This window comes from Sminthopsis crassicaudata, chromosome 3 (assembly GCF_048593235.1).
Source record: "Sminthopsis crassicaudata isolate SCR6 chromosome 3, ASM4859323v1, whole genome shotgun sequence".
NCBI lineage: Eukaryota > Metazoa > Chordata > Mammalia > Dasyuromorphia > Dasyuridae > Sminthopsis > Sminthopsis crassicaudata.
Window position 1 is genome coordinate 608,701,523 of NC_133619.1, and position 21,438 is coordinate 608,722,960.

Below are 21,438 nucleotides of genomic sequence, written 5' to 3' on the forward strand. Positions count from 1 at the left end.
GGTTGAGAGGAAGAATAGATAAGCGTCCATGATCTGAAATTCTACAGAGGAAGTTGGTACAGGAAGGATAAGGAATTCTCAAGAATAAATTTCTTAAAATCAGTCAAGAACCTCTAATACTTATTCTGTAAATAAGCAGACAAGTCCTGGGTTATTGCTTGGGTACTGCGAATAGGTGCTGAAGATGGAATTTGAACCCAGATGCTCTGCATTCTAAGCCCAGATCTTCATCTACTGTACAATGATGCTTGTGATATAGTCTCCAATTTGGAGGCCAGTTTGATAATAATAATATCTGACACAGATATTAAGGGCTGCAAAACTATATCCATTGTTTCATACAGACGCCACAGTAACCTTGTTGAGATAGCTACAACTTTCCCCTTTCTATAGTTGAGGAAACTGGGACTCAGAGTGGTTAAGTATAAGTGGGTGGAGTAAAGAATAGAGTACTGTTCTTAGAATTGGGAAGACCTGAATTCAAATACTGCTTCTGATACTTCCCAGCTGTGTGACTCTGGATAAGTCACTTAAGCTACCTCAGTTTCCTCATCTGTGAAATGGGAATAATAATAGTACCTACCTCAAGGGTTGTAGAGCACATAGGTAGTGCAGACCATAGAATATTGGGCCTGGAGTCATGAGTTCAAATCTAGCCTTAGGTAATTACTATCTGTAAGACCCTGAGCAAGTCAGTTCACCCTATTTGCCTCAGTTTCCTTATCTGTAAAATGAGCTAGGGAGGGAAATGGTAAGCCATCTCAATATCTTTGCCAAAAAAAAAAAAAACCAACTCAAATAAAGTCACAGAGAGTCAGACATGACTGAAACGACTGGACAAGGGTTATGAAGATCAAATGAAACAGCCTGTGCAAATACATTTGCAAACCTTACTGTGCTGTGTAAAGGTTGTTGCTGTTATTATCTGTGTTCACACACTTAAATATCAGAGGCAGGGGCTGATTCTAGCTCTGTGTGACTCCAGGTCCAGCACCCTGTTGACCAGCCTGTGTTTCCTCTCCATCCTGTTGTACTAACATCCTCCTTAGAATTGGGGTCCTAGAGGATCTTCCAGAGGAGGCGTGATATATCCTGCACCTGAGAGCAGGGAACTGTCCAGAATGATCTCTGGAGAAATTAGGTTGCTCCATGAAAAAAGGGCAGAGGAAGCAGGAACCAAAGGAACTGAGAAGATGACCAGCTGGAATGCTGGGTAGCTCTGTCTGGAATAAAGCACAGTCTGGCCACTCCATCACCCTCCTGTTGTCCCCATGGTAACTAGGTTGAGGGGAATGAGATGCAGAGAAGAGAGGATGCTTGCTTCTCCTCACTTATGGGGGATTGCTGGTCACAGATGACTCTATCCAAGGGGCTGCATGTGGTGAGGACTCTGGACTCAGGACATCCATCTATTCTCCTTCAGCATGGCCCTTTGTGAGAGGAGAGAAGGCACATAGGGAGGAGCTGAGTGGGAATCAGTCTCACTGGATTTAGATGAAGAGGGTTCTTGGGGACCATCTATATCAACTCACTGAGTCTGAAACTGATGACCAGAGGGAGAAGTTCTTTCTTTCCTTCTTTTCTTTTTGCTGTGGCAATCGGGGTTAAGTGACTTGCCCTAGGAAGTGTTTTGAACTCAAGTACTCCTGACTTCAGGGCTGGTGCTCTATCCACTACGCCCCCTAGCTTTCCCTGAGAAGTTATTTCTTTAAGGCAATAAGCAATGGTGCCAGAATTTGGATCTGTGTCCTTTGACTTCAAATGCAGTGTTCTTAAGCTTTAGTGGGTCTTTCAAACTTCCCTTTCTCCCAGACTTGGGGACCTCTGGGTCCAGAGCCAAACTGGGTGACTACAGCAGGGGCCATAAAGAAGGGGAATATGTGTGTGCATGTATGTGTGAGTGTGTGCACATGTTTACAAGCATGCACGTGTGAGCCTGAGAGTATATGCAGGTGGAAGTACACGAGCATGGACACGTGTCTAAATGTGCACACGTGTATGTGTCTACACACATGTAGGTGTTATTGACCAAATATATGAATGAATGTGTATCTGCTTATTGTGTGTGTTTGGCAAGGTGGGGGATGGGAGTGGGGATGGGGAGGAGCAGACGGCTTCTGTGGGGATCGGTTAGCTGCCTCTCTAACCTCTGGGGCTCAGCGGGGCCTCATTCCTCTTGTTCCTGGCTTCCAGATGCCTGCTTTCCCCACAGAAGCTGCTCCCTCTGCTCAGTCAGAAGCTTGCTCCATTATGAAATCTGGTTTGCCATTACCCACAATTGCAGACTGTGACCCGATGGCTGGAAGTGGCCAGTGGGCCTGCCTGGCGCTGAGGAGCCCGGGGAGGCTGGCTGCTGACGCCTGGGGGACAGGCCAAATATTTTATGAGTAATTTAATATCTGGAACACGGGCCTTTCATTCCCAGAGATGCTCCGAGCAAGAAAGCAGCTCTGCTACCGAGGGCCACAGTCTGTTCCTCATAAGGAGGCTGAACAGCAGGGGTGGCCCAGGGACAGGAGGGGGAGTTAACCCTTTCAAGGCGCCCAGAGACGTACCCGCCTGTGGGAGCACAGGGGCCCAGAATGACCGTGGCTTCCAGCTGGAAGCCATCTCAGTGGAGAAATGTTAGAGCTCTAAGGGCTCTCAGAGCAGAGAGTGCTAGATAGAGAAGGAAGGCAGTGTTAGAATATCAGAAGGGGAAGGGAATGGAGAGGAAAGCCTTAGAGCTGGAAGAATAAAATACACCAGAAAGAACTTCAGAGCACAGAATGCCCATGGGAGAAGGGACCTTCAGGATCAAGAGAAGCAAAGGAACTCCAGGAAGAAAGAGCCCTGAATTTGGGGGTAGAAGACCTGGGTTTGCAAAGAATTTAAGCAGGTCATTTTACTTCTCTGACCTCGGTTTTCTTATCTTAAAATGGAGGAACTGAATTAAAGATGATCTTCGAGGTCCTTTCGATGACCTTAGGCCAATTCCTTGAATTTACTGGAGAGAAAATCTGAGCCCAGTGTGATTACAGGATTTGGTCAGCAGCACCCAGCAGGTTAGGGGCCAAGGGAGAAGCCAGGCAGCCAGGGACCCCAGGAAATTCAAGCCAGGAAAAATGCACAGGAGTCAGAGAGAATCCACCCTCTCCTCCTTCCTCTCCTACTCCTTCTGGCTTTATCTGTTCCTCTGCTCATTCTAATTCTTTTCTCCTCCTCCTCCTTCTTCTCTTTCTTTTCCTTTTCTTCCTCTTCTTTCTCTTCCTTTTCTTCCTCTTCTTTCTCTTCCCCTCCTCTTCTTCATCTTCCTCCTCCTTCTTTTCTCTCTTTTCTCTCTGTCTCTCTCTGTGTTTCTGTCTCTGTGTCCCTCTACCCCTTTTCTCTCCCCCATTTCTCTCCCTTTTCCCTTCTCTGTCTCTGTTTCACTCTATGTTTCTATTACTCTCTATGCCTCTCTCTTTCTCTCCTCCTCCTTCTCCTCTTCTTCTCTGTCTCCCCTTCCCATCTTCCCTCTGTTTTCTCTCTCTTTCTGTGTTTCTGTCTCCGTCTCCCTAGTCTACCCTTTCTATTTCTCTCCCTCTATCTCTCTCCCTTTTCCCCTTCTTTCTCTGTCTCTGTCACTCTATGCTTGTGTGTATCTCTCTCTCTCTCTTTCTTTCCTCCTCCTCCTCCTCCTCCTCCTCGTCCTTCTCCTCGTCCTTCTCCTCCTCCTCCTCCTCCTCCTCCTCCTCCTCCTCCTCCTCCTCCTCCTCCTCCTCCTCCTCCTCCTCCTCCTCTTCCTCCTCCTCCTCCTCCTCCTCCTCTTCCTCCTCCTCCTCTTCCTCCTCCTTCTCTCTCTTCTCTTTTTCTCCCCACCTCCATTTTAGGCCTTTCCTTCCTCTCTCTGTGTGTCTCTATCTCTATATCTTTTCCTATCTCTGTCTCTTCCATATTCTCCTAACTGCTAAATGCGAAGATCTCTTTTCAAATTTCCAGGAAATTTTCCAAATTTCAGGAGACTTGGTCACTCCTGGCTTCCTTCTAAATACTCTTTCCTCTCTTAGTTTCTATATTATTGGTTTTTTTTTTTTTGTTTTGTTTTGTTTTTTTTCCTGCCTTCTTTGTTGAGGTAGTTAAATGGCACAATGCATAGACTGGGCCTGCAGTCAGGGAGATCTGAGTTCAAATGCAGCCTCAGAAACTTATTAACTGTGTGACTCTGAGCTAGTCATTTTACCCTATTTGCCTCAGTTTCCTAAAAAGTGAAGAAAATAATAAAACTTCTTTCCCCTGAAGATCAAATGAAATATATGTAAAAAATTTCTTAGCCCACTGCTTGGCACATTGATGATACTATATAAAGGCTTAATTCTTCTCCCTCTCCCCACCTTCCTCCCCCGATCACTGCTCTCAGTGATTTTTTTATCCAAGTCCAATTTCCCACTTTGGGGAGCTGTCCTGTGTCCTCTTCTCTCTCTAACTTCCAGTTCTCTTATATGTTCCATTGGATTCAATTATCTCTATGTAGATGACTCCAAAAATCTTTCTCCATTCAGTTCTTTTTTTTTAATAATAATAGTTTTTATTTACTAGATATATGCATGGATAATTTCACAACATTGACAATTGCCAAACTTTTTGTTCTTATTTTCCCCTCCTTCCCCCCCCAGACATCAGGTTGACCAATACATGTTAAATATGTCAAAGTATAAATTAAATGCAATATATGTATACTTGTCCAAACAGTTGTTTTGCTGTACAAAAAGAATTGGACTTTGAAATAGTGTACAATTAGTCTGTGAAGGAAATAAGAAATACAGGAGGACAAAAATAGAGGGATTGGAATTCCATGTAGTGGTTCATAGTCATCTCTCAGCATTCTTTCACTGGGTGTGGCTGGTTCAGTTCATTACTGCTCTATTAGAATTGATTTGGTTCATCTCATTGTTGAAGATGGCCATGTCCATCAGAAATGATCATCATGTAGAATTGTTGTTGAAGTGTATAATGATCTGCTCATTTCACTCAGCATCAGTTGATGTAAGTCTCTCCAGGCCTTTCTGAAATCATCCTGCTGATCATTTCTTACAGAACAATAATATTCCATAACATTCATATACCACAATTGACGCAACCATTCCCCAATTGATGGACATCCACTCAGTTTCCAGTTTCTGGCCACTACAAAGAGGGCTGCCACAAACATTCTTGCACATACAGGTCCCTTTCCTTTCTTTAAGATCTCTTTGGGATATAAGCCCAGTAGTAACACTGCTGGGTAAAAGGATATGCACAGTTTGGTAACTTTTTGAGCATAGTTCCAAATGGTTGGATCCATTCACAGTTCCACCAACAATGTATCAGTGTCCCTGTTTTCCCACATCCTCTCCAATATTCTGCATTATCTTTCCCTGTCATTATAGCCAATCTGACAGGTGTGTAGTGGTATCTCAGAGTGGTCTTAATTTTCATTTCTCTCATTAATAATGACTTTGAGTATCTTTTCATATGGCTAGAAATAGTTCAATTTCTTCATCTGAGAATTGTCGGTTCATATCCTTTGACCATTTATTAATTTCTCCATTCAGTTCTAATCTTTCTCCTGAGTTCTACACATTTCTAATGTCTAAGTACCTCAACCTTACTTCATCCAAATAGTGCTCGCGATCTCTTCTTCTCACCCCAAACCTTTTTAGGGTACCACCTCATCTTAGAGAACTAGGTTTGTAAATTCAGATATGTCCTGGAATCTTCCCTCTTTCTCATTCCCCATAAGTATTCAGTTGCCAAGTCTTCTTGATTCTACATTGCCAACACCTCCTGTCTCCTCACTCTTATATTGCCGCTATCCTTGTTCAGGCCCTAATCATCTCTGTGCCTAGAACAATGATTCTCAAACGTTGGGTCTCAGAGGCCATTACCCTCTTAAAAATTATTGAGGACTCCTTCAAAAAAGCACTCAAAGCACTTTTGTTCATGTGGGTTATATCTATCAAATTTCCCATATTGAAATTTAAACATCTTAGTATTATCAAGAAAATGGCTTTTACTTCCAAGGACCTCATGAAAGGGTCTCTGGGATTCCCAAGAGTTTCTGGATTATACTTTGAGAACCATTGACCTAAAGTATTCTAATCAAATGAGAAAGTTGTAAGGTTCTTGGCACAATGCCTTGGACAAAGTAATCACTGTATAAGTGCTGCTTATTATTATTATTAATAACTTCCAGTTAGTCTTCTTGCTTCACGTCTCTCTTCTCTCTAATCCATCTTTCATGCAGTTGCTAAGTCATCTTCCTATGCTTTATGGGTATGTTTATATTTTGATCCTTCCTCAAAAATTCTCAGTGGTACCTTATTACTCTTAGAATAAAATACAAGTTTTTTTTACGGCTGGCATTTAAAGCTCTCCACAAGCTGGTTCTGTCTTATCTTGCCAGAGTTATTTCATATTATTCTTCACACATTATTCCAGTTAAATCACCTTTTCTAGCTGGTCTTTGAATTTGGTTCCACGTATAGACTTTCTTGTATCCTTGAAATGTCTCATAGAATTTCTGTTTACTTCAAAGGAAAGCTTATGTGCCTCTTCTTCCTTGAAGTTTTCCAGGATTCCCTTCCATTTTCCCATTAATAATGCTTTTGTGATTTCTCTCACTTCCGTTTACCTTATATTGAATGACTTGCTTATCTGGTATCTCCTCCCCTGTCTTCTTCAGTCCAATGTAACAACTACTTTGTTTCTGTTTAAAGTATCTCTGGTGCTTTACTATTAAGATGTCTGTTTAACTGAGATTAATTTCATTATCTGTGAAATGAGCCAGCTGAAGATGGTCTCTTAAATTCTGACATTCTATGTGGAAATAACTTCTTGCATTCTAGTGGAGCCAAGATGGCAAAATGGAGCCAGGAAACTGTTTGAAATCCCTCAGTTTCCCTCGAAAACCACATGAAACCAAATCTCTGAACATATTATGGAATGACTACAAGGAGATAGAATGAAACAATTTTTCATTTTATGTTTTAAGATTCCTTCCAGCTCTGACATTATGTGTTCTAAGGACACTCCCAATTCTGACATTCTCTGTTCTAAGGCATCCTCCTAGCTCAACATTCTAATTTCCCTTCCAGGTCCATAGCACATTTACACCAGGGCCCATCCCAAAGGAGTAGAATTATCTAGCAGGTAATTGGCAGAAGCTTCTGAGAAATGGCTTAAGATGTTTTGGAAACACCCAAGCCCTCTGTACCGTGGGAGCCTCTGTGGTCCAATGCATCATTTCAGATCACTGTCCTCCTCCTCATTGCCCCAGATATATTTCAGGCTAATTTGTACCTTGATGCTAGATTCCTTTGTGCTTTTCCTCCTTCTTGCAGTATTACCTCCTCTAACTTTCAGCTTGTAACTTAAGTCTCATCTCCACCATAAAGCTTCCCCTCACCTCTCTACTCTACATTGATTTTGCCCATGTTTGAATTTGCACAGCTCTGATTTTTGGTGCCATGAATTCAGTACTTACCATAATTTATCTTATAGGGTACCAGGCCTAGAACTGAGTTCTAGAATGTCAAAGCTAGAAAGGACCTTAGAATATTGGATATCAAGACTGGAAGAAGCTTTAGAACTTACATTGTCAAAGCTGGAAGACAAATTAATCCAGTTCCCTCTTTTTACAGAGCCAGACAGAGGAATTTATTTTCCCCAGGCCACATATTAAACTAGAGATGGAGCCAAGACAAGGACCGAGATCTCCATTTTCTAGACTGCTCTTTGTCTACCCCTCTACTTCCCAGATCATATTTAGTTTGGATTTCCCACCATTTCCTAGTTCAGGTGATTTCCTCTCTAAATTTCTCTTCCTTCCTTCCCTCAATTCACCTTATGGATGATCCAGCATCACCAGGAGCTCCCTTGTCTGTCAGACTTCCCTCCCAGGCTCCTTTATTACAGACAAGATGGACGTGTGTGTGTGTGTGTGTGTGTGTGTGTGTGTGTGTTTACAGCTATAGCTGATTAGGTGTTTGTCTCAGGCTGTCATGGGGATATTCAATAGGTTTTCTCTCTCAAGTAATTCTATGAGCCTCTTCAGAGCAGAGGCTGGAACTTTTGTTGCTACTACTATTACTACAATCATCATCATCATTATTAGTAATAATAATATAATCATGACAGCCACAATGACTTGCATATCTATTGCAATTTACAAAGCAATTTTCCTACTAATCTAGTGAGGTAGGGAATGTGAGAATTAACCCTATTTTATAGGAGAGAAGCGGTCATGGCTGTCTCAAGATCACACAGCTAGAAGGGTCACAAAGCTTCCACTTGAAAAGGCCACAAGGTGGCGACGTGGAGTGAGCTTTGGTTTTGGCTTCAGGAGGACCTGCTTTCAGCTATTATCTCAGATACTTCAGGTAAGTGAGACTGGGAAAGTCATCCCTTTGCCTCAGTTCCTTCATCTGCAAAATCAAGATAATAATAGCACCTAGCTCACAGGGTTGTTGGGAGGGCAAGAGATAATATTTGCAAAGTGCTTTATATAATATAAATGTAAACGTATATCAAATATATTACATAAATATATAAATATGCAAACACATGAAAATATATTATATAAACATACAAATGTAAAAATATAAATATATACATATATAAAATATAGAAATATAATATAAATATATATACATTTATGTTAGTTATTCATATTATTACCTGCCTCCTAATTTCAAGTCTAACATTCTTTTCATACATAAATACAGTGATAAATTGAATAATTTTATATATATGCATATATGTATATAAAACACATCATTTAGATATATGTATATATATATATATATATGTACGTATTGTATTGCATGTATGTATGTGAGTGTTTATATACATTTGGGCAGCTCGGTGACACAGTGGATAAAATCCTGGGCCTGGAGTCAGAGAGACATCATCATGAATTCGAATCTGACTTCAGGCACTTACTAGCTGTGTGACTCTAAATAAGTCACTTTATTCTGTTTGCTTCAGTTCCCTTATCTATAAAAGTGAGCTGGAGAAGGAAATGGTAAACCACACAGCATCTCTGCTAAGAAAGCCCCCAAAGAGATGGATAGATTTAAAATTATTCAAAAACCACAGCAAAGAATAGAACTGAATTTCAGACTGAACAACAATAAACTATTAAATTTATGTGTATATATATATGCAAATGTGTATATATCTTTATCTATCTATCATTATTGTTGAGTTGTGTATGACTCTCTGACTCCATTTCTTGTTAAAGATGCTGGAGTGATTTGCCATTTCCTTCTCTATCTCATCTTATAGATGTGGAACTGAGGGAAAGGGTTAAGTGACTTGTTCAGCTAGGAAGTGTCTGAGGCTAGGTTTGAACTCAGGAAATTTGGGTCTTTGGACTTCAGGCCTGGTTCTCTAGTCATTATAGCACCACCTAGTGGCCTGTGTGTATATATCAATGTCTAAATTGATATCAACATTAATATCAATATTGGTTTATAGATAAATACACATATATACAATATACATATGTATAGACATATGGATATGTAAAACACTGCACATTTTGAAAAATATTTTATGTATAAAATGCATTTATAACCACCTCTACGTGTGTGTATAAAACATATGTGTGTATATATATATATATGTGTGTGTGTGTGTGTGTGTGTGTGTGTGTGTGTATGTGTGTGTATACATACATATACACAGGGTGTTTTGTATAGACATCATATACATATTTATATACACATGTGTGTACATTTGTACATATTTATATATGTGTACATATGAACATATGTGCAAATGCTTTACATATATACTCACATGCACAAATCTGTATATACACATGTGTATTTGTGTTAACTATTCAAAATGCTTTCTTATATTTCACCTTGTTTGGTCTTCACAACAACTTGGGATTTTAATCACTATTGTCATTTATTATAACAATAACTTGTATAGCACTTAAAGTATTTTAGAATTACCCCACAACAAACCTTGAGGGGTAGGTATTGTTATCACCTCCATTTAACAGATGAGTAAACTAAGGCTGAAGAAGGCTGTGATTTCCCCACAGGTCACACAGGTAGGAAATGTCTGAGACAAGATTTGAACTCTTTCCCCCCCTTACTCCAAGCCTAACACCATTACCCATTTTCCACATGAATTACTTGGGGTTCAGAAATCATTACTGAATTTGAGAGGGTCTGGATTAGGACTCGGTCCCTGGATTCCTCTCCATCCACCTCCTGTAACCTCCTGCTATGGTTTGGACAGGACTTTAGATTCTAGGGGGCACTTGATCTTTGGAAGAAATGAAGATATATTTCTCAGGTCTACTGCCCTGGAAACCAGCTGGGGCTTGGGTCCTGGTGTGACTGACATTTATGTCCTTATTTAATCATGTTAGCTGACATATCCGCAACAAGATCTGTGGATACCTCGTTAACAAGAGACCAGCTGTCTCTCCAGCCCATACCTGTGCATGCTGGGGAAACCTTGGCTGCAGAGAATTGGTAACATAGAAATCAGAGCTCTGTCCAAGTCTTTGGGGCTTTAAGAGTTTGGTAAATTTAAGCAAATGGATAAATATGGCAAGAAGTTTAGACTGGCAGAAGAAATGAGTACAGAAAAAGGACTAGACCAATCAACTGTAGTCTGTATGCATTATCTTGGAAAATTTGACGAGACAAGAATCAAAAAATTTTATAGCTGGAAGTGGCAGCTCTAAACAGCTTTAACAGATTACAGCAATACATCACAGGGATCATACACTATGACCAGGTGTGTTGTTTTTTTGTCTTTCCTGTCTTTTTTTTTTTCCTACTTAAAAGTATTTTTATTTGTTTTTCCAATTACATCATTTTAAACATTAATTTTTATAAGATTTTGAGATCCAAATTTCTCTCCCTCCCTTCTTCTTTTCTTCCCTCTCTAAGACAGTAAGCAATCTGTTATAAATTATACATACACAATCATGTTAAACATATTTCCACATTAGTCATGTTGTAAAAGAAGAATCAGAACAAAAGAAAAAACCCACGAGAAAGAAAAACAAAAAGCACACATACACAAATGAAAATAATATGCTTTTAACTGCATTCAGATTCCACATTTCTTTCTTTGAATATGGATAGCATTTTCCATCACAGGTCTCTTGGACTATCTTTGATTATCGTATTTCTGAGAGCTGTCTATCATGGTGGATCGTCACTATTGCTGTTACTGTGTATCTTTTGGTTCTGCTCACTTCACTCAGCATCAGTTCATATATGTCGTTCCAGGTTTTTCTGAAACTTATCTGCTCATCATTTCTTATAGCACACTAGTATTCCGTTATATTCACATACCGCAACATATTCAGCCATTTCCCAATTGATAGATACTATCTCAATTTCCAAATCATTCTGTACATGTGGATATCTTTAAGATACAGACTTAGTGGTGGTATTGCTAGTTGAAAGGGTATGCACAGTTGGACTCCAACTTTGGGTTTAGTTCTAAATTGCTCTCCAGAATGATTGGATCTATTCACAACTACACCAATGCTGCATTAGTGTTCCAATTTCCCCCCATTTTCTCCAGCATTTAGCATTTTCCTTTTCTGTCGTGTTAGCCAATCTGGTAAGCATGAGGTGGTACCTCAGAGCTGTTTTCATTTGCATTTATCAACTCAATAGTGATTTAAAGAATTTCTTTTCACATAATTATAGAGAATTTTAATTTCTTCATCTGAAAACTGCCTGTTCATATCCTTCAATCATTTATCAATTGGGGAATGACTTGTATTTCTTATAAATTTGACTCAGTTCTATTTTTGAAAAACGAAGCTTTTATCAGAGACCCTGTAAATATTGTCTCCCAGATTTCTGCTTTCTTTCTAATCTTGGTTGCATTAGTTTTGTTTGTGCAAAAACTTTTTAATTGAATGTAATAAAATATCTATTTTGCATTCAATAATATTTTATATCTCTTGTTTGATCATAAATTCTTCCCTTCTTCATAGATTTGACAGGAAAACTATTCCAACTATTTCTTGTTCTCCTAATTTGCTTATGGTGTATCACCCTTTATGTTTAAATTTACTCCCCTGATGTAGGCTATGTGATCTGTACTTCCTCAGCAAGAGACCAATGAATATGTCTATCGCCATAGAGCCAGAGCAAATAAATGCTCTATGAATCCCATCCCCCTCTCTCATATATTCACTTATATGTACATCTGTTCTCTCACCTAACAAAATATAAACTCCCTGATGGTAGGCTCTATTTCCTTCTTGTCACTATATTCCCATTTCTTAGCCCAATTCCTGGGACATGTTGTTGTTGTTCAGACATGTCCAATTCTTCATGACTCCATTTGGGGTTTTCTTGGCAAAGGTCCTAGAGGGGTTTGACATTTCCTTCTCCAGCTTATTTTACAGATGAGGAAACTGAAGTGATTTACCACCCAGCTAAGAAGTATCTAAGGTCAGATTCGAACTCAGGAAGATGAGTCTCTCTGATTCCAAGCCCAATGATCTATCTTCTACATCACCTAGCTGGCCTATCTGGGACATAGTAGGCAACAAATAAATAAATGGTTGTGATTAATTGATTGATGAAACATGTTTGTGGCCCAACCAAAACAAGAACTTAGGCCTCCTTACTTCCAGTTGAATACTCTTTTCCTCTGTCCCAAACCGCTCTCTTCCATGGTCATATAAAGGATGGCAGTATAGTATAGTGAGAAGATTCCTTTTGGACTAGAAGTCAGAAAAAGATAGATTTATGCTCCAGCCCCAAAACTCATTTAACTGAGGCAGTGGGTAAGTCAACATTCAGTTCTCTGAATGGCTCTCCTGGTCAGCTCCATCCAGATGCAGACTTGTGGTAAAGGAATCTCCAATTCTTTGACTGTGAAAAAGGATCCAGGTTCTGTGGCTGAGAATTCACTGTCTATGTTCATGAGAAAATATTGGATTTTTCCTTTTACTGCTTATGGAAAAGGAAGCAATTCATCAGATGCTAAGTGATATGGGATGAAGCTGAGTCAATCAAAGGAGAGAGAAGAACCCAATTCTAGTTCTGTTTTTCCCCCCAATATACTAATTTTGGACAAGTCACTTTTCTCTGGTCCTCAGTTTCTTCCTTTGTGAATGGGGTTGGGGTAGACAAAACAGTCTCTCAGCTCTTTGTTAGCTCTGACATTCTATGCACTAATTTCCTTTTGCTGCTCTCTACAAACACACATGTGTTATCCCCATCCCCAGAAAATCCCTTCTTGATCCTATCTTGCTCTATCCTCTGTCTCCCTCATTTCCTCCCTCTCTTTCTTTCTCCCTCTTCTCTCTCTGTCACTCTCCCTCCTCTCCTTCCCCCAATCTCTCCTCCCTCTTTTTCTCTCTCCTTCCTTGCTTCTTCCCTTTCTCCTTCCCCCTTCCTCCCTTCCTTTTCTTTCCTTCTTTATTCCTCCCTCTTTCCTTCCCTCCCTTCTTCTTGCTCTTTCTTTCTCTGTGTTTTGTCTCTGTCTCTGTCTCTCTTTTTGCCTCCTACCTACTCTTCAATACTTTTTTTTTGCTGTATTTTTACCCATGTCAGATCCACCAGCTCTAAGTAGCACTCTGCATTTTCTCTAGAAATTGCCCTAGAAATCTCTTGATTCTGAAAGACCACTCCAGTATTGGAGTCTGCCCATTAGAAGTACTTCTGCCCCTGAGGTCTCTCTTTCTGACCAGATCTCTTTGCCTAGTGCCATTTAAGGATAGTGACCAGGTCAGCCATATTTTATTTCCTCTCCAGGTTGAACTATAGAAAATTTTGTAGTATCATGTCCTCCATACTGATTCCCTTTGTTCTTCCCCCAGCTCTTTGACTTTCTTTTATGCTTTCTTCCTCCATTAGACAAGAAGCTGCTTGAGAACAGACTCTTCCTCATTTTATTTGCACACCCAGCTCTTAGCACAGTGCTTGGCACAAATGTAGACACTTGAGAAATGCCAACAGACTGATTAATAGGAGCCCTCACCATGACATATACAGTGTAAGTAGAACATAGTCTTAGAGGGAAGGCATTATCAGTAAGGAACTGGAAAAGGCTTTTTGAAAATTCTAGGCCATGAGCTGAGGCTTAAAAGGAAGCCAGGGAAGCCAGATAGAGATAAAAGGGAGAAAGAACTCCTGGGATGCAAGACAAATAGTGAAAAATTTTAACATTTTATTTTTCTCTAATTACATGCAAAGCAATCTCTAACATGTGTTTTTAAACTTTAAATTCCAGATTGTCTCCCTTTGCCCCCCCATTGAGAAAGCACATGTGAATTAGTACAAAACATTTTCACAAAAATCCTATAAAAGAAAACATCTCTTCCCCCCTGAAAAAATATCAAGCAAAATAAAGTTTAAAAAAAGCATGCTTCAATCTGTATTCAGACAGCAAAACTTCTTTCTGGCTATGGATGGCATTTTTCATCATAAGTCTTGAATCATTGTATTGCTGATAATAGCAAAGTCATTCATAGGTAATCATCTTACAATATTGCTGTTACTTGTAAATAGTGCATTTCTTTTGGTACGAGCTCTTGGAAGTCTTTCCAGGTTTTTGTGATAGTATTCTGCTCATCATTTCCCATAGAACAATAATCACATACCACAATTTATTCAGCCATTCCCCAATTGATGCCCATCCCCTCAATGTCCAATTCTTTGCCCTGAGAAAAGAGCTGTTACAAATATTTTTGCACATAGAGGTTCTTTACCCTTTTAAAAAATTTCTTTTGGGATATATGTCTAATAATTTGTATTGATAGGTCAAAGGATATGCATGATTTTATAGCCCTTTGGGCATAGTTCCATATTGCTCTTTAGGATTGTTAAACCAGTCCACAGTTCCACCAACAGTGCATTAATGTCTCATTTTCCCTATATTCCCTCCAATATTTGTTATTGGCCTATTCATTCTAATAGATATGAGATAGTACCTCAGAATTGTTTTAATTTGCATTTCTTCAATCAATAATGAGTTAGATAATTTTTTTCATATGGCTATAAAAAGCTTGATTACTCCACTTGAGAAGTATATATTTTGATCATTTTTCAATTGGGGAATGACTTTTTTTTTTTTTTATAAATTTGACTCAGTTTCCTATATGTTTGAGAAATGAGACCTTTTTAGAGAAACTTGCTTCAAAATTCTTTTCATAATTACTATTGTTAACTGTATTTTCCCCAATTTATTGCATTCTTTCTCTCCTTTCACCTTAGCCTTTCTCAAACATGTTTTCCTTCTGACTACTCCTCCCCCAGTATTCCCTCTTCTATCCTCTTTCCTCCTTCTGGTATCCCATTCCCCTCCCACTTACCTATAAGATAGATTTCTATATCCATATTGTTTATTATTTTATCTTTGAGTCAATTCTGATGAGAGAAAGGTTCATTCGCTCTTCCTCCCCTCCCCTTCTTCCCTTCCACTATAAAAGCTTTTTCTTGTCTCTTTTAAGGCAAATAATTTTCACTATTCCATTTCTCCATTTCCCTTTCTCCCCAGTATATTCCTTTCTCACCCCTTGATTTTATTTTTCTCAGATATTATTGCTTAATGTAAAATTCACACTTGTGCCCTCTGTTTATATCTATTCCTTTTAACTGCCCTAATAATAAGAAAGTTCTTATGAGTTACAAGTTTCATCCTCTTATAGGATTGTAAACCGATTAACCTTATTAAGTCCTTCATGATTTCCCTTTCTTGATAACTCCATTTTGCTTCTTCTGAGTATTATATTTGAAAAGCCAAATTTTCTATGCAGTTCTGGTCTTTTCATTATGAATGCTTGAAAATTCTCTATTTCATTGAATATCCATTATATTGCCCTAAACCTCTGAGGATTATACTCAGTTTTGCTGGTTTAGTGATTTTGGGATATAATCCTCGTTCCTAGGTTCTCCATCATATTCCAAGAAAAGCAACAGAGTCCTGCCTCAGTGTTAGCAAAGCGAAACCTATAATCTCTTTTTGACCAGTTGTTCAAACCCCTCACTGCCTGTGGGCTGAGATCTCTGGAAGCCAGCAGCTATAACCAACTGCTGATTCAGTGACTCCCAAGTTCTGCTCCTAGCTGGGGTGGGGACTAGGGCTATTTTGGGCTGTGTTCCCCTCTCACCTTGATGTGATAGACCTTTCCTGTTGACCTTCTAAGTTGTCTTTGGTTGGAAAATTGTTTCATTTAGTGCATTCTGATGCACTAAAATTTGTTGAGAGTTATTATTTAAAGGTATTTGGACGAGTTGGAGTAGAGCCAGGCCATTCTCTGCTTTTTACTCTGCCATCTTGGATCCACCTCCTTGCAACTAGTAAAAATGATAAGATTTAGGAGATGGAATGCCTTGTATGAGGAATGACATAGAGGTCAGAGACACTGGATCATGGACTATATGGTGGGGAAAGGGGGCAACAGGGTGAGAATGTTGCACAGGTAGGAAGGACTTTTCAAATCATTTTCAAATCAAGTCAAGTAGATTGCATATTTGATCCTAGGGATAATATAAAGGCACTGGAGACACGGCACATGGAGCTCAGGCCTGTGCTTTGGGAAAATCATTTTGATAGCTGAGTAGAAGATAGACTGGAGTGTGGAGAGATTTAAGGCAGAGAAAACAATCCACTTTGATATAACATGTTTTCAGTTCTTTTATGGTTTGTTTTAAGATTCCTTTTGGGGCAGCTAGGTGGCGCAGTGGATAGAGCACCAGCCTTGAATTCAGGAGGACCTGAGTTCAAATCTAATCTCATACACTTAACACTTCCTAGCTGTGTGACCCTGGGTAAGTCACTTAACCCCAGCCTCAGGGATTAAAAAAAAAAAAAAAAGATTCCTTTCAACTCTGACCTTCTATGTTCTAAGAACCCATTTAGCTCTGGCATCCCATGTTCTAAGGGCCTTCCCAGCTCTGACCTTCTGGGTTCTAAGGGCCCTCCCAGCTCTGACATTCTATTTTCTCAGCTTCCTTCCAACTCTGACATTCTGTATTGTAAGGACCCTCCAAGTTCTGATATTTTATATCTTATGGTTCCAGCTCGCACATTCTATGACTTTGTCTTCCACTTCCTCTGGGTGAAGCTGTATCTTATTTGAGTTGAAGTTATATAAAACTTATGGTTGTAGAACAATGGATAGGGTGGTAGTTGTGATGAGTTCTGATTGATTCCCTTTGTTTGCATCTTATGAAGTTTGAAGAACTAGTTTACTGGAGATTGTCCAGCTGGCCCAGCTCCTTAGTCTTTGCCAGAAGCTCTGGACTCATCATAGTGTAGCTGGAAGCACCAGATTTGAATGGGAAACTAGCAAATGCCTAAAGCAACAGTTCTAATCCTGGATAGCAGGATTCTTATTTTCCATTCCTGAATAATTTGTTCCCTTTTTGTTCTTATCTCTTCTTTCCACCATTTCTCACTCCCCCTTCCACTTGATTCTCTCTCTAGTGGAAAGAGTACCAGAATTGATGTCAGAGGCCCTGGACAGCATGGCCTCTCACTACTTATTTTGAATGAATACATACCTCCCTTCTCGGGCAGTTTCCAGATAATGTAGACAAGAGAGTTGGCTAGGATGCCAATATGTACAGAAACATAAAGTATAGACAGCAAGCAAGATGACCCCATAGAGAACCAATCCTAGTGAGACTTTCTGGGAGGAAAGCCATGATTGAAATATGACTCAGGAAGGGGAAGCCTTCTGCCAAAAAGGGAGAGGTCAATATGGGGAGTAGGCCGCAAAGCAGCATTATACGTGGAGACACACATTTCCTTGCCTTCTCAGTGGATGGGGGAGGTTGCAGGGAGTGGGAGGGAATTTGGAACTGAAAATAAAAATTAAAAAAATATAGAAAAAGAAAGTAAAACTGGTGGAAAATATAATTCTAGGTCCATTTAAAAAGATGACATACATGATCTCATGTTAGTCTTCCCTCTTCTCAAATTGAGAAGAACCACAAATGCCAGGCTTTTTCTGGGGGGCCCACTGCCTCACAATTAGATGGCACAGTGGGTAGAGCACTGGATCTGGAGTTAGGAAGACTTGTTTCCTGAGTTCAAATCTGGCCTCAGACAAATTTAATAACTAACTCTGGGCAAGTCATTTAACTCAGTTTGCCTCTGTAACTTAAGCCAGTTTCCTCATCTGTAAAATGAGATGGAGAAGGAAATAGCAAACCACTCCAGTATCTTTGCTAAGAAAATCCCAAATGGGATCTTGAAGAGTCAGATACCAAAGAAAAACAACTGAGCCAGCCATGCTAGAGACTGTTGGTCACTCTTGTTTAAAAAAAAAAAAATAGATGATGGAAACATGGTGGAGGGTATTTGGATTGAGTCTAGTGAAGACTGAAACCAAAGCACCAGCTGAAACCATTCTAAACTTTATTGAGCCTGACACTATTCTTGTAGGTCCATGATTTCCTTTTGTCTTCATCTTCCACATCCTGCCCTTGCTTGTATTTTATCTTTTCAAGGTGCAAATTGGTCCATTTATCCATATGATCTCTTCCAACAGCTCCTTTTCTTCCTTCTCATCATCATTATTATTTCTCCTTGTGTCTTCTAAATTTCATTCTTGGATTGTTCATACCTACTGGGCTACCTTCCAGTTAGTTCAATAAATTTAATAAAAACCCCTCATTAAACAACTACTGTGTGGCAGGCACTCTAGTAGTCAGCCCTGGGTATAAAAAGACAAAGCATCCCCATTGTTAAGAAGCATATATTTTACATTTTATGGGATGATATATATATATATACATATGTATATATCTATATATGTACACACACACACACACACACATACACACACACACAAAAATCATTTTCTCCTAAGGGGAAAGTACTGGCGATGTAGGGGATTGGAAAAGACTTCTGTGGAAGAAGTGATATTTAAATCCAGTTTTAAAACAGCCTGGGGGATCTAGACAGCAAAAGTGATGAGGGAGTGCATTCCAGGCAGCAGACAGTGAGTGGGAGATGGAGAGTTGTGAATGAGGAAAGGCAAGAAAGTTATTCTATCTGGACCACAAAGTGTGTGAAGGGGAACAATGTATCATAAAACTGGAAAAGGAGACTAAAAGTCACATGGTAAAAAGCTTTAAAATGTAGAATTTTAAGTCTCAGGATCTTTTCCTGAACTTTTGAAATGTGGTCTTCTAAGATCTTGGATTCATGTTAAATTATTTCCATCTCTCTTCTCCTTTTTTTCACCTTCAATCAATAAGCATTTATGAAAAATCTATTATGGACCAGGTATTATTCTAGGAAAAAGTGAGACAATCTCTGTTCTCAAAGAAATTATGTTCTATAACATATTCATAGGTAAGTGATAAGACACTCACCAAACAAATTCACATTAAATCAGGGGTAGCAGTAGCAAGTCTATTAATGGAGTTGGCTCCTGAGCCGTGCCTTGAGGGGAGCTAGAGTTTCCTAGAAGCAGAGGTAAGATGAAAGAACATTTAAAGTATTGGGGTGTGTGTGTGTGTGTGTGTGTATGTGAGAGAGAGAGAGAGAGAGAGAGAGAGAGAGAGAGAGAGAGAGAGAGAGAGAGAGAGAGAGAGACAAAGACAGACAGAGAGAGAAAGAGAGAGAAAAGAGAGAAAAGGGACAGAGAGAGAAGAAAGAGAGAGAGAGAGAAACGCCTATGCAAAAACATGGAAGTTGGAGATTAAATGTCTAATGTAAGGAATAGCAATCAGGGCAGTATGATGGGAACATTTTCTAAAGTGGAATGATTTGTTATCAATCTGGAAATATAAGTTGGAGCCAGATTGTGCATGGCTTTAAATGACAGAGAAGTTTGTTTTAATCATATCCTAACAGCAACAAAAAGTAGCTGAACTTTCCTCAGCAGGGAACTGACATGGCCAGTCTGATAGATTAAGGATGCCAATTTGGCATCTGTGTGCAGGATAGATTGAAGAGGAAAGAAATTGCAATGCAGAGAGATCAATTAGAAGGCTACTGGAACCTTCAACAGAGAGGAGATGACTTGAGGATGGGATTACAAAGAATGTGACAGATGCCAGCAGTGTTGACAAGACTTGGTTATTGCTTGGATGGGGAGGATGGAGTGAGGGAGAATGAAAAGTCAGGGATGTCTCTAGGATGGCATATCTAGGTGACTGAAAGAATGAGACTGCCCTTAACAGAAATAGAGAAGTCAGGAGGAGTGAGTTTGGGGGGAATATAGAGAGTTCTGTTTTGTACATGTTGACCTAGTGGACATATCAAGTAGGCAATTGGAGATTTAGGACTCAATTCAGGAGAGAGATGAAGGCTGGATATATAGATTTGGGCTCATTTGCATGTTATTTTGCCATTTTTTGAGTCATTTACAACTCTTTTTGATCCCTTTTGATTGTGGGATGGGAGTGGTTCTTTTTTTTTCCCCCTGAGGCAATTGGGGTTAAGTGACTTGCTCAGGGTCACACAGCTAGGAAGTGTTAAGGTCACATTTGAATTCAGGTCCTCCTGAATTCAGGGCTGGTGCTCTATCCACTACAAACTGACTGTCCCTAGTGGAGGGGGAAGTGTTGACAAAGATATTGAAGTAATTGACCATTTCCTTCTTCAGATCATTTTACAGATGAGGAAACTGAGGCAAACAGGATTAAGTGACTAGCCCAGGGTCATGTAGCTAGTAAGCCTCTTCCTAACTCAGGTCTTTCTAATTCCAGACTTAGAATTCCATGCACCTAGCTGCCCATTATCTATATAGAAATGCTAATTCAGCCTAGGGAGTTGATATGATTACTAAAACTGACTTGTAGACAAAGAAGAGTAGGAGGTCCTGGACATAGCTCTGTGGTACAATCAATCATGGGGGACAAGGCCTGGAGGAAAATCCTGCAAAGGAGACAGAGAAGGATCAGTCAGATAGAAAGGAAGAGAACCACAAAAACAATATCCAAAAAGTCCAGGAGATAGAGGGTATCCATGGAAAGGGGAGCGGGTGGTTAAAACTATCAAATGCTACAGAGCTGCCAATAAAAATGAAGACTAACTAAGAACTTAAAGACCAATGGCTTTCACAGTAAAGAGACTGTCATGACCTTGGAGAGAACAGTTTCATTGAAATACTGGGGACAAAAGCCAGATCAGGCAGGGCTGGGGAGTGATTGGGGTGAGAAAATGGGATCAAAGTGTGTTGACAAGAGTTTTCTGGGAATTTGTCTAAAAAGAGGAAAGGGGATATAGGATGAAAGCTTGAGAGATGGCAGGGTCAAATGAAGGTCTTTGTTTTGTTTAGTTGTTTTTGAATGGGGGACATCTGGATATGTCTGAAGGCAGCAAGAAGGGAACCAGAAGTTGAAAATTAAGATCAAGAGAGGCAAGTTGCCAAAGGAAATAAGAGAAGATGGGATTGAGGGTACCAGTAATGGCACTGATGTTGGCAGAGAAGGGACTTCTTATCTTCCAAGACCAGAGCAAAGCAGGAGAGGA